This window comes from Sarcophilus harrisii, chromosome 1 (genome assembly GCF_902635505.1).
Source record: "Sarcophilus harrisii chromosome 1, mSarHar1.11, whole genome shotgun sequence".
Classification (NCBI taxonomy): domain Eukaryota; kingdom Metazoa; phylum Chordata; class Mammalia; order Dasyuromorphia; family Dasyuridae; genus Sarcophilus; species Sarcophilus harrisii.
Genome location: NC_045426.1, coordinates 398935884 through 398950997, shown reverse-complemented (window position 1 = coordinate 398950997; position 15114 = coordinate 398935884). Strand labels below are relative to the sequence as shown.

The following is a 15114-nucleotide window of genomic DNA, read 5'->3' as shown; positions in this document are numbered from 1 at the left end:
GAACTATTTTGTACAGCTGCGTATTTGGCAGTTATGATTATCTGTATTGGGCATTCTGATGCAAAATGATAAATATACAAAAGACTTTTTAAAAAAAGAAAAAGAAAGGGCATTTGAATTAAAATCAGAAGACCAATATTTGAGTCCTGGTACTGTTACTTAATAGCTATATAACTATAGACAAATCACAATAATCTCTCATAATTTCCCCATTGTAAAAAGATAATGTATAGTAATGCTTGCAATGTTTTCTCCATACAATTATTGTGAGGAAGACCCTTTAGAAGTTGTAAAGTGTTACATGTAATACAGTGGAAGGAGCTCTGAAAAGTAAAGATAGGTTCAGATCCCACTCAGTATTCTCTTCTTCATCACATTCATATGCTTCCTTTAGCCAATTTACTAAAAAGGTTTTGACCTTCCTTGGTCTGCTCAAAATTTTTGGATTCTTTCCTTGGTTGGGCACCTCTCTCATTCCTGTCTTTTGTAGAAATCCTTTATCTTTCCTAATAAACTAGAATATAGAAAGGCATTGCTCAAGCCTTTCACCTCCTCAGGAAGTTGAGTCCTCATTTATTTTACTTAGTTCATGAGTGTCTCAGGCAAGAAGACAAATAGCACAAATCATGCAAGTCATTGGATTTCAAGTGCAACTCTTGGCTTATCCTAGAAACTCTAGGCAAAATATAATGTCAAGCCATCTGTTTGACACTGAGCCTCCAAGTCAGAAGCCAGCTTGTTTATGTCTTTCAGGACCCCTGTTATCCTCTGCTAATATGTCCAAGTATAAACAATTAGCAGTCATTCAGCTAGAAAGAAAAGGAACCTCCTTAAGCAGAGAGACTCTTGACCATAATTCCTTTAAACCTTGATAATCCTTTTACTAAAGAAGAGGGTAATCAAGAAGGTTTATCAGAAAATATGAGATTTGAACAGGACTTTAAAGTATTAGTAAAAATTAAATTAAACACTTAAAAGGACAATCACAATCTTTTTTAATGGCTATCCCATACCACTATTCTAACTATAAATACTAGAAACTTATCTGCTATAATGATAACAATAATTACATTTAAATAGAATGGTGCACTACTTGACATTTAAACATAAAACTTAAATAAAGTTTGCAGATTATGTCCATGAATTCCATAAAAGGTCTACTCAACATTCTGATCCATTTCTTTAATTCTCATAATAGAAATTTTATTCTGATGAGAATACAGGAAGGAAGAAGCATTTATTAAGCACCTACTATGTGCCAGGAACTGTGCTACTCACTTTCAAATATTATTTTATTTGATCCTCACTACAACAGTGGGGAGGTAGGTGCTAATATTATCTCCATTTTACAGATACACTGGAGCAGATAGAGGCAAAGTGTTTAAATGTCCATTAGAAAATGTTTGAGATTGGATTCAAACTTAAATTTTCTTGACTCTAGACCAGTTCTCTACCGGCTGTACTACTTACCTGTCTTGATGATGATCAAAGGTTGTGCTAGGAGAGTATTCTCCACAGAGAAAGCTTTTTCAATATGGACCCACTGACAGACTGTGTTTTCTGAGGACAGATTAGGTGAATATAGAGAGGCTAATTCCCAGCAGGCAGCCAGTTGGCAATGACCCATTGTACTCTGGTCTCATGATAGAAGGGCAGCTAAATGGGATAGGGGATAGAAACTGAACTTGATTTCTATCACAAGTTTAAGCTTTGGAAATCTGTCTATTTACTGACTACTTCCTCTCTATTAAGAGGAGAGAAAAACATTTTCCAGCATTTGGGGAAGAAACAATGATTAGGAAAGAAGTAAATTGAAATTAGCAAAAGAACACATCAAACAAAAGGAAGATGAGTAAATTATGCTAATGGACATTTGTAAAAAGCTTGATGTTCCCCTAAGATACAACAGTGTTTTCATTTCTATACAATTTTCATTATCTTTAAAATATATGTATATGTATTATATTTTATAAAAATTCAATTCTTGAGAGTTTAGCATTTAGTAATGTTTTAATTATACTATATAATTAATAGTTTTATTTTTCTCTATGTAGCCACTGGTGAGAAACTGTTAACTTCAAATATATGAATGTGATAAATTCAATTTGAAATAGACCAGAAACAGGAGTTCCAAAGCTTAGGCTTTATTGCCCAATAAAGTCCCCCTTTCAGCTCTTTAGGATAGGATATTGTCCTCTTTGCATAATATTTCCCTGCTACTCAATAGATAAATGGATTACATGTGTTCAGCATATTCAACAATACCTCAAAAAGTCATTTTTATCAATTGTGTAATTTTACCTCAGGGAGTAATGCAGTATGTCACATAGCATTTAAGTAAGCAAGATTGTCACTTTTCCTAAATTGTTTTCTGAAAATCCTATTATGTTTTGCATTCCACTCATATTACCCTTTTCTACATTATGCATGCCTTACAACTCTCAGGTTATATGGTTCCCGCTCTGATTCAGGAATATAGAAAATAAGTGACTTTATCCCCTGATAAAATTTGTTCTACTATCACAAAATGTGTTCCATAATGTTCAAGTATATATTCACCTTCAGTTGTCCTCATTCAACCAAAGGATAGTTCTAAAACAGAAGCTTTTAAATGAACAATTATCTTTTTTTTTTTCCCTTTTGCTTATATGCCAGCTCAGTCAGATGCTAAGTCTGGTCAGTTCTACTTTTGTAGTATTCATTCATCTCCCTGTTTCCATTTCTACTTCATTTGCTCTGGTCCACCCTTGTCTATTATAGAATTGTCCTAACTGGACTTTCTACCCAGAGTCTCTCTCCAAAGTTTTAAGTGTGCACAATGATCTCCTGATTCTTCTCCCACTTAAATCAGTTCATATAGGTCTTGCTTTGTGGGTTTTTTCTTTTCTGAAACTACCTTCTCATCTTTTTATATTATAATAATATTCTATCACAATCATATGCTATAACTTGTTCAGCCATGGATGATCATCCTCTGAATTTCTAGTTCTTTGCTACAAAAAAAAAAAAAAAAGACTTGCTATAAATACTTTTTATAAATATTAGGTTCTTTTCCTTCTATTTCTTTGGAATTTAGAGCTAGTAGTGGTATTTCTGAATCAAAGAAAATGTAAAATTTTATAGCTTTTTGGGCATAGTTCCAAATTGCTCTTCAGAATGGCTGGATCAATTCACAATTCCACTAGTAATTTTTTCTTATCTCTTCTAGCATATGTCATTTCTGAGGGGTATGAGGTAATACTTCAGAGTTGTTTTAATTTGCCTTTCTCTAATCAATAGTGATTTAGAGCACTTTTTTTCAAATGACTATAGTTAGCTTTAATTTCTTCTTCTGAAAACTGCCTGTTTATATCTTTGACCATTTATTAATTGGTGAATGGTTCTTATTTTTATAAATATGACTCAGTTCCTACAAATTTGAGAAATGAGGTCTTTATCAGAAAAACTTTCTGTTAAGTATTTTTATATTACCTCATTATCTTTGGTACCTTTTAGCAAAATGTAATTTCCCTAATTATCTTTTAATTTGATCTATTTTTGCTTTTGCTTTGTCTGAGATTATGAATACTTTTTTTTTACTTCAACTAAAACAGATTTCTATTTCAAGTGTTTCTTCAAAACAACATATTTTTGGATTCTGGTTTGTAATTCATTCTGCCATCCACTTCCAATTCATAGGTGATTTCATTCTATTTATATTATGATTGCTATGTATTTCCCTCTGTCTTATTTTTTTAGCCTTCTCTTTGTTTTTATCCTGCCCCTCTTGAAAAGCCTGTTTTGCTTCTAACCACAACTCCCTTATTATGTTATTTCCTTTGTCATTTTTCCCCTTCCTAATTTTCATGCCCTCCCTCTCCCCCTCCCTTGCTTCCATTTCCCTATTTGGTAAGAGATTTTTGTGCCCAAATGAATGTGTGGATGTTTGTACTCTTCCAGTGGGGGTGTACAGGAAGACTAGCACCTCTGATTGATCAAGCTTTTTTCAGGACATCTCATTCATCTTTGGTTTCCAATTGATTCAACTAACTCTCACTTATGTCTTCAAGAAGGTGTAGTATGCACACAAGCTACAAACTGGCAAACTACTTTGGCAGACAGACTAAACTAGATTGAGAGGACCTGAAAGACTTCAAATCTGTTGGTGACTTAGGAGAATGTGTACCCCAAACTTGTGAAGACTTCTCCTGGTAAAATGGACAGAGGAATATTATTCTAGCTGCCATGAAGGCAGCAGAAGTCGACATTATAGAGTACTTAGCACCTGTTCAATCGTTAAAGACTCCTAAGTCATGCACTGCATTCTGAGCTATCATCTGTCATCGTGACATTTATCTTGCCCTTGAACTTCAGTGAGTTAGGAGAAAGTGAGGCTGAACACTTGGTGTAATTCTGCCTCACTTAACTACAGTAATTCACATGCAAGTCAGGATATCACCTCATGATGTCATTGATCTTTTTTGAAAATGAAAAATAGGAGCAGCTAGGTAGAGTAGTGGATAGAGCTCTAGCCCTGAAGTCAGGAGGACCTAAGTTCAAATGTGCCCTCAGACACTTAATACTTCCTAGTTATGTGACTCTGGGCAAGTCACTTAACCCCAATTGCCTCAGCCAAAAAATAATAATAATAATAATTCTTTGAATCAATTCTGATGAAAATGAGGTTCAAGCATTGCTCACATACCCTTCCATTTTCCCTCTACAATAAAAGCTCTTTTTTATGCACCTCTTTTATGTGAGAAAAATTCCCCCCCCCGTTATTTCTTTCCCTCTCCCTTTCTCCCAATGTATCCCTCTTTCTCATTTTTTGAAGGGGAAGAGAGAAAGATCACCCTAATATAATTGACTATATATAGACATTTTCTAACTGTCTAATAATGTTAAGTTCGAAGGAGTTATAAGTATCATCTTCCCATGTAGGAATATAAACAGTTTAACCTTATTGAATCCCTTATGATTACTTATCTCTATTTATCTTTTTATAGTTCTCTTGAGTCTCCTGTTTGAATGTCAATTTTTCTGTTCAGTTCTGCTCTTTTCATTAGAAATTCTTGGAAGTCCTCTATTTCATTAAATATCCATTTCCCCCTGCAAGGATAATACTATTCTGCTGTGTAGAATATGTTTTGGTTGTAATCTTAGTTCCTTGCCTTTCAGAATATCATATTCCAAATCCTTTGTTCCTTTAACATGGAAGCTACTAAATCTTGAGTGGTTCTTGATTATGGCTCCATGATATTTGAAGTGTTTCTTTCTGATTGATTGAAGTATTTTCTCTTTGACCTGGGATTGACCTGACCTCTGCAATTTGTCTGTAATGTTCCTAGAAGTTTTTATTTTGGGCTCTTTTTTAGGAGATGATTGGAGGATTCTTTCAATTTCTATTTTATTCTCTGAATGTAAGATGTTAGGGCACATGACTTATAATTTCTTTAACTATGAAGTGTAGGTTGTTGTTTGGGGTTTTTTAAATCATAGTTTTGAGATAATCTGGCTATTCTTAAATTATGTCACTTTGATCTATTTTTGAGAGTAGTTGTTTTTCCAAAGAAGTATTTAATATTCTCTTCATTTTTTCTTATTCTTTTGACATTATTGTGTCTTAATGTTTCATGTAGTCATTAGCTTCACTTGCTTATTCAAATTTTTAAGGAATTTTTTTTTCTTCAGTGAGGTTTTGTATCTCTTTTTTCTCTCTAGACAATTCTGTCTTTTAAGGAATTCTTTTCTTCAGTGAACTTTTATGCTTCTTCAACCATTAATCCAATTATGGTTTTTAAGTTGTTCTTTTACCAATTCATTAATTCTCTTTGTAAATTCTCTTATCATCCTCACTGATTTTTTTTCCTCTACCACTTTTATCTCTTTCCTGAACTCTTCTAGGAATTTTCTCTCTCTCTCTCTTTTTTTTTTTTTTTTTTACTTTTTAAAAAAATTATTTATTTTATTCCAAAAGAAATAATTCCAGGAATTCCAGCTCTTCTCTGAATTCTTATTGAGCCTAGATTTAATTAAGCATTTTTCTTTTAGACTTTGCTTGTAGCTATTTTTACTTTGTTGTTCCCTTCTGCATTTATGCCATACTATATTTTTATGGTCAAGTTCTTTTGTGTTTGTTGTCATTATTTGCTCATTTTCTCAGCCTATTTCTTCACTTTGAACTTGGTTAGAATTCTTACAAGGTGCCAAATCAGTGGAATTGATAGAGACAATGGTTGTTTAGCAAAGTGCTTAACAGTTCTTTAGATGTACTTAGTACTTACTACAATTCCACAAGATTCACACCTTTAAGAGAGCATATACAAGCTAGGAGCCTCAACCAGGATTGAGTCCAGGAGATTCACAAGTCATAAAACACAAGCCCACTCTTGGAGGCAGAGTGGATTTATTCATATTCCACCTTTGTGCTGGCTGGAGGCTGAAGCTGGCAGGGACAAAGGATTAGAGGCAGGAGCTCTTGGAACCAAGGAGAGAGATAGGCTCTAAGAAAGCTAACTGGGCCCCAGGAAAGAGACAATAAAGGATTTGGATTTAACTCCTGGCAACATTTGAGGTGATTATTACTTTGAATTGAAACTAAGGCTGCCTCCAGAAGCCCCCCAAGAAACCTGCTCCCAGAGAACAATATATTTTAGAGAACAACATTACATTTTGGCACCCAATGTGGGGGCCAAGAACCTTCATTTGTGACCCAAAAATTAGAGTGAGTACAACAAGGAAACTTTGTTAAGGGCTAAAATAGTATTTCAGCTAAAATAGGACAGATGTTTTAAAATCAGCCTTCTGTTTCTCTTCAAGGAAAATGTGTCGAAAGCTTGATCAGACTGATAAAAAATCAAGGTTTAATTGTCATCTGGGAGCAGATCACTGAACTTTTAGAAACTGTACAGTATACATCTCCTTGATTCTCTACGGAAAAAGAATTGAATCCAGATGAGTGGAAATTAGTAGGAGAGCAACTAAATGAATACTATAATTCCAATCCAAACTCAATTTCCAAAAATACACTTTATACATACAATGTAATACAACTGGCTTTAAAAAATTATATTAGTGTTAGAATAAGGAAAAAGAAGAAAGAACAGGAGGAGGTGCCAAATAAACTAGGTGAAAAGGATGAAGAATCAGATAAGAATGGAGTTAAGTACAATTCTGAGTGTGGTACTTCAAAACAGGAGCATTTCCCATGCTCTGACCTACTTCCCTCAATTAACCTTTCATGGGTGGAGGGAAAAGAAGGAGGGGGAGAGACAGTGACACAAACAGAGCCACCTATTAACCAGCCTAGAACAAGATTACAAAAGGCACTGAAGCCTTTAAAGGCATTTAAAGCAAAAAATGAAGGAGAGGATATATCTGATTTAATACATGCATACCTTGTGATTGAAGAGCTTGACTCATCAGGTCAGAAAAGGAGAAGATACACACTCCTTTTGATTTGGAAAAAATTAAGGATTTGAAAAAAGGTTGCACTCTTTATGGGGCTACATCATCTTCTGTTAAGATGTTACTAGATAGTTTGTCTTATGAAATCCTAACCCCTAGTGATTGGAAATCCATAGCAAGGACATGTTTAGAACCTGGACAAAACTTGTTGTGGCTTTTGGAATATCATGAATTATGTAGGATTCAAGCCCAACAAAATAGGCAAACAAGAATTAATATACAAATCACTTTTGACCAACTATCAGGTGAAGGTCAATATGCAGAGAATTCAGCACAGATTAATTACCCCATAACAGTTTATGAACAGATTGCTGCTGCTGCAATAAAAGCTTGGGATTCTCTCCTAGAGAAAGATAGAGGTAAAGCCTTCACAAAATTAGAGCAAGGTCCCAATGAACCCTTTGCAGATTTTGTGGGACATTTGAAAACAGCTGTCACAAGAACCACTGGAGAAAATGCAGCTACAAAAATTATGGTAAGACAACTGGCTAAGGAAAATGCTAATGAAATTTGCAAAAGAATTATATGGGGACTATACAAAGATGCTCCTTTAGAGATCATAAGACACTGTGCCACAGTGGGCACAAATGTATTTTATACCCAGACTATGATGAACGTGAGAAGACGGGTTTCCTCTTGGCAAGAGACGTCTAGAGAAATTCATTGATGTTTTCAGTGTGGAAAGATTGGACATCTGAGAGCCCAATGCAGATATAGATACAGAGTAAGAAGACAAGGTGAGAGAAGACCTAAAACCCTATGGCCAAAATGCCACAAGGGCTTCCACTGGGCCTCAGAATGTAGATTGACCCAGGGAAATGAGAGGCAGGGGCCAGCCCCAAGATATCATAAAAAAGACAGATGGAACATGATGGCAGCTGAGGTTACACCCAGAGAAGTTCAGGACTCTGATATGATCTATCAGCTGAAAAGCAATCACATGGGAGAAAGGGATTACATAATCAATCAGAAGAAAAGCAATCAGATAGCAGAAAGGGATTATAATTGGGAAGAATACAGGCTTTTTTAAACCAACAGGGCAGTGTCCAGTGCAAACAGCTTCAATGTAATTGCCAGATGATGTGGAGAGATCCAGAAAATGGTAAATAGAAGAGACTAGATAGGTTAGCTGCCTGGGAGAGAGGGATTGCTTGTATTCCTATAGATGGAGAAGGAAACAGATGGGTGGAAATGAGCACCTGGAGAGAGACAGAAAAAGAGAAAACCCTCAAAACAAAGGAGAAGATCTAAGAAACATCTGACACTGAAAGAGCATGGCTGATAATGAGACTGTTACAGGATTTGAAAATCAGCAGGAATCATTGGATTCCCTAACACAAGATAAGACTATTGCAGGACTTCAAAACTTGCAGGAATTATTGGATTCTTGGCACATAAACTAATGGATAATAGATTCCTTTTGGACTATTTCTAGGACTTATAGACATGTATAAATCCTCATGTTGATTCATGTTATTTATTATATCACTACAAGCCTGTGTTACTATGTGCTTATGTAATTTATGTAATTATGTATAATACCTTCCATATTGATGGATTTATATATACCTGTTTTAAGAGTGAGTCCCTTCAGAAATCCACTAATCTGATTTGATTTCCCATTTCCTTTGGTGTTTTCATCTCCCTTCCTGAGATGTCAGGGAGGGCATGATCACCTCTTTTTATGGTGTTTTCATTTCTTTTTTGAGCAGTCAGGGAAAGCATGATCACCTTCTTTTTTGGGCTTCTCACCTCCTTGAAAAGTCATGGAGGTCATGATCACCTATGTTTAAAATCAAAAGAAAGAGGGAGAACTTTATATTAAATCTGGGGTTTGCTCCTAATGATGAGGAGGCACTGTATCAAACTTCAGACTCTTTTGTTCCATTACTTACAGAGCTAATTCTGAGGGACTGCAGTTCTTCCAGCCTTCAAAGGTGGGCATTATCTGGAGATAGATGTGGTCTCTGCTCTCCTGGTCTCTACTTTTTGTTCTTAAGTGAAATTTGCTGTTATTTTATATTTTCTAAAAAATTATAATGTAATACTGCTGAAACTATTGAAAAGACATGAGTTTTATGTATTCATCTTATCTGGCTTTGACTATGGTCCCAAAAGACATGTAAGACTTGTGATATGGTGACAACATAATGTAATGCATATGAAATAGAGGGGAAAAAATCATTCTATCATCCACATGTTTTCAAATTAATTTTTAGAATGTTTGCATTGAGTAGATAGGGCCCCACTACTATAAATTCCACTTAGATGCTATTCAAAAATTTTTCATCAGTGTCTTTGTCAGCAAACTGCAGGTGGTCTCAAACTCATGATATTCTCCTAAGCTCTTGATTTCTGCCTATCTTAGAAAAGAGATACATAACAATTGAAGGACTTATTGAGCATCTATCATGCATAACATCCTGATAGATGCTTATGGGACAGAAAAAAATCTGCCAGGAATGGAAAAGAAAAAAATAGGAGTCGTAATGGGCTATTCATTTGTATTAATAATAATAACAACATATGGTACTGTTCAGTTTAAAACTAGTGTGGAGAAATAACAAAAGAGAAATGTAAGAAAATTTGTAAGCTGTGAGATCATATGTAGTAAAGGTGAAAGAAAAAAACAAGGTGATAATTGACAGGCTTAAAAATTCTAATGGAATAGTTTGTATTGTATAGAAAAATATACAGAGCTGAAAGAAACCTCAGATAACTTTTAAACCAAACTTCTTGTGATACTCATAAAGAAACTGAGGTTCAGTGACAATTGTTTTTTCAGGATCATACAATTAGAAACTAGAAAAGAAGAGAATTAAGTCAGACAACATTGTCTGACTCCAAATCTACTACTCTGAAAGATCTTATTTCCAGTAAGTTAGAAAATCCAACTTACATTTGACAGCCTTTTAAGTTACTCTTGACCTTACCAAATCATCTTGACTTGATTTACTAAAAAAACCCAAACTCTTATTCCTATAAAGGTCCATAGAAGAGAGTAATCAAAATCTTTGCAAAATACATAGCATTTATGTATCACTTTAAGGTTTGTATAGTACTCTAAATGTTATTTCACTTAATCATTAAAACAACCCCCTGAAGTGCTTTTATTTTAATACACATTTTGCAGATGAGGAAATTGAGGTTCAGAGATCTTAAGTAACTTGCTCTGGCTCACTCAGCTAAGTCATTGTTTGAGCTCAGTTCTTTATAATTCCAGATATAGGATTCTTACACACTTCACCACCTAGTTGCCTTATAAAATGAACTATTTAACTTATTAATAATTGAGCTGATACCTTAACCAGCTCAAATTTAGGAAGTGATCTATTTTCTAAGCTGGCAGGTATTTTATTTGAAGCTAAATATTTTCTCTGCCAAGGTTGCTATTGGTGGCTAAGTATATTTAAACATCAGTTTCCTTCCACCCTTTGAAAATCGATCAGTAAGCATTTATTAAGTGCTTGCTGTATATCAGGTGATATGGTTAGTTCTACACATACATACAAAACACCTATTCTGGAAAAAACAAAAAACTGGGTTTTTCCTACATTCTGACTTGGACAATATCCTGATATCTATGGTTGTCTTCTTATGTTTTGACTGGCTGAAGAAGTGACTAGCTCTCATTTTAAAAGTTAGAAGAGTCATTCCTGATTTTTTTTTTTTAGTTAGCCATTAGTTAGCTACCTTATAATTGCATCAGTTTAAGTAATAACTTATTCATACCTTCTAAAGGAACAAATGAGCATAACTACTTCTCTACACTTTCTGTGAATTGGTCAATCACAGTTATGCTAGAAGTTTCTGACTGTTTTGCTATAAATAGCTCTGAAAAAAGACAATGCCTAAAGTAGACATCTCCCCAATCCGGACATTAGATTGATTCTTTATGCACACAACAGGAGACATCCATAGATTAACATAATTAGAATTATTATCTTAAATGCATACATTTACTAAGATCTCTCTGTGACCAGAGTCCCATTTGAGTGTTTTTGAAGGTCATGAAAGTACTTGTGAATATTTGCTTGAATAATTTTATTTTGAATCGACTCTTTCATATTTAAAAATCACTTACCTTTAGACAAAAAACTGAGGTGCAGGGATAGTACTCTCTCTACTGTATCAAACTCATATATTTTCTCATATTTCTCTGAATTCTTTATACCCGTCACTTCTGACAAAGCAGTCATAGTCCATTGCAGTCATGTACCACAATTTGCTTAGCCATTGCCCATTCAAGGAGCACAAAATTTGTTTCCAGTTCTCTGCCACTTCTAAAAGTGCTTCATTTAATATTAAGATATGTATGTGTATGTGTATATATACATAACATACTTATGAACAATTTTAAATGTCATTCTGTAGTAAGACTATTTAAAGTTTATCATTAATTATTTAAATATTCTTTCATTTAAAGTTTCCATCAGGATTATATTTAGAGCCACAATACTTTCACCCTGCTAATAAAAGAATGTATTAAAGAGACAACATGGTTAACTGGATATAACACAGACCTTGGAGTCAGGTTCTGCCTCTGATACTTACTGCCATCATAATCAAGAACAAGTTATTGAATCTTTGAATGCAACAAGTAATTTAAGATTATGTGATAGTCACATTTCCATTCTATTTCAATGACAACAATGCAATCAAAATAAAATTAAGCAAAATTACTTAAGGAAATTTTAAGAGACATCTTAAATTTATTGGTAGGCATTAAACAGCTTTTTTCATAAACATTCATAAGTCTATTAATGACTATCAAATAAAGAATATTTACTTGATTACATTAGTGAAAGTGGTAACCTTTTATATATTTAAGATATTGATTTATATTGCATACTCATTATTTTCTCATTGTAAAATTTTAATATCAGATTTTATTACTTCAAATTTTTCAAAAAGTAAATATCATTACAAGTTCCATATTTTCCTGAAAGTTTTAGGCTATAAGCAATGATTTACAAACAACTTCTGAAAAGAATTGTCAAAAATGTCTATTTGGGAAATACAGCAATTTGACAGACAAATTATTTAAATTAGACCTATTTTTCTAATGTTGAATGTGACACTTCTTTTTTCCATTTTCTTTTTTTTTTTTTTGAGTTTTCATCTAAAAATATTTGTTAGATAGGAACTATTAGCACAAAACAAATATTATGTCACTATAATAATGTAAGGTCTCTCCCTGAGAAATATTTTTAATCTAGTATACATTTCAAATCCCAAGAACATTTATTTTTAAAACTATAATGTGAACGCCCGAAAAATATCCTTTATGAAATGAAATTTAACTTCTCTTGTTAAGTCTATCATAATGCCCCACAGGGACAGGAAAAAAACCCTTGTTTTTAAGTTTTTGTCAGTGAAATACAAATTCTAGAGGGTCCTAGTAAGCCAGAAAGATTTCAACTATTTCATCTAGCACAGCTAAATTCAGAGAGGGACAATAACATATTGGCCTCAAGGTAATACATTTTTCAACTCCAATAGCTTTTGAAGTTTATTAATAAAGGTGTAGAGGGATGGGGCTTGGATTGGCAAAAGAAAATCATGAAAATTTTTCATTTAATATTCTCATTTAGCCTGGTTCACTTCTCTTTTTTTTTCTTTTTTGTATTTTTATTATAATAATATTTGAGGCAAGGGAACATTTGGTTTATAAGATTAGGAAAATAGGGAGGGAAAGAATAAGAACTGTAGAAATGAACTGAATATCATTTGACCAAATAAAAAGAAAATAAAGGAAAGAGGATATTGATAAAATAAAATCAGTGCTAGTCTTTTCAGAAATACTCTTACCCTCTCTGTTGTTACTTACCCTCTCTGTAATGTTGCTTACCCTCTCTGTAATGTTTAGTCTCTCATCTTTTAATGCTAAGATATAGAAAACCTAATCACTCTCTACTTAATACCCCTGCCAACAAAATTTCATCTTTGGCGTCAGGTGAATCTAAAATTTGCTGCTTCCTTCACCATCTGTGATATTATCTTGGTTTAGTAGACCTTGTAGGCTCTGGGGGAAAGAGAAATTTATATTGGAAAACTAAAATTTAAGGATCTTTCAACTTATCTATAAAATCTAGCAATGTCCTGCTATTTATTATGTCTAACTATAGACAATCAGATAATCATTAAAACTAGATCTATCCATACTTGTACTCATGTACAGATAGCAGTAAGAAAAGAAGACCATCTCCAATAGATAAAGTAGTAAAGAATATGAATAAACTACAAGTATATACATGAAAACTTGCTCCTACTAGTAAAGAAATTCAAATTAAAATAAGTTTAAACTTTTACCTCATTGACATGCAAAGTGGAAAATATGTAAGTAGATGAGAAACAAAGATGACAGAAAGAAACAAAGATGACAGGCAGAAAGAAAGAAAGAGAGAGAGAGAAAAAAAATTCTGTTTGTTGAAGGGCTATGGCAGGACAGGTACACAATAATGCCATGGTGGTGCATTCTGAATCAGTTTGACCATTCTGGTTAGAAGCTTATAACTATGTCCCTAAAAGGTTAAAAAGAATGTATTGCCCTGTGACCCAGAAATACCATTACTAAGAGAACAAGATACATGTGGATAACAACAATATAAATGAAAAAATTATTAAAATTAAAATGAAGTTGGAATAATAGGAAAATCAGTGAAGGTCCTAGAATAGAGAAAACAAAACATACCTTCTCCTTCATGACTTCTAAAATAGACAATCGTATACATTGTCAGAAAGATTTTCTGCAGTAGATGTTTTTATTTGACTGTTTTTCTATGTATTGGAGAAGAATTCAATCCAGAGATAGGGATGAGATGACTGTGACATGAAGACAAAATACATTCAAAATTGAATTTTTAACAAAGAGAAGTAGTAGAAAGCTCAGAGATATTTAGGTCAAATATAATTATAACTTAATTGAAGTGTGAGTCACACAGGCAACTATCCTATAAAGGTCAATTGAATATGAACTAAGAAGTTTCTACACATGCAGGCCTTCTGAATTAGATTGTGCAATTAAAATGAAGTAATTTTTTTAAGAGAAAAAAGATTAAATAACTAGTAAGTCAGGGATTGTATCATTATTTATTCCAATCACTCATCTCCTCTAAGACAAAGCATTCAGTTTCCATTTGCCCTATTTCTCCATTCCTACTGCCCATTCCTCATATTTTAAAAAATTTGCTTGGTTTGTATAAGGGAATTTTGAAATCTTTTTAAAAGTATGTCATATGAAAATTGAAGTTATTTTTCTTGTTCCAACAATCTTATTTTTAGGCAAATATATTTTGGTAGCAGCAGATCCATTTTATTTTAATCAGCTTTGAAATATCAATAACCACTTGGCTCTAGTTGCAGAACTTTTGAAGTTGGGTTTAGAAAGGGACGCAAAGATAATCAGTGTTGAAAGATACATGTACTTTACTGTGCATGTTTAGCAAAGATAAGATCCTAAGAAAAAAGGAAGAGCAAAAGAAGGGGGGAGGGAGGGAAGAAGAAAGGGATTAAAAAAAGTACTTATTAATTGCTTACTATTTATAAGACACTGTGCTAATTATTTTATAACTAATCTCTCTTTTGTTCCTCCCAGCAGCTCTGGGAGGCAACTGCTATAACTACCCCTATTTTACAGCAGAGGAAACTGAGGCAGAAGTTAAGTGA

At 33.6% G+C, this 15114-nt stretch overlaps 1 protein-coding gene across 8 annotated transcripts in view; it reads left to right on the top strand.

Moving 5' to 3' along the window:
* CTNND2 (catenin delta 2) overlaps positions 1–15114 on the top strand; it is a 1100293-nt gene that overhangs the window by 869272 nt on the left and 215907 nt on the right. The window lies entirely within an intron of this gene.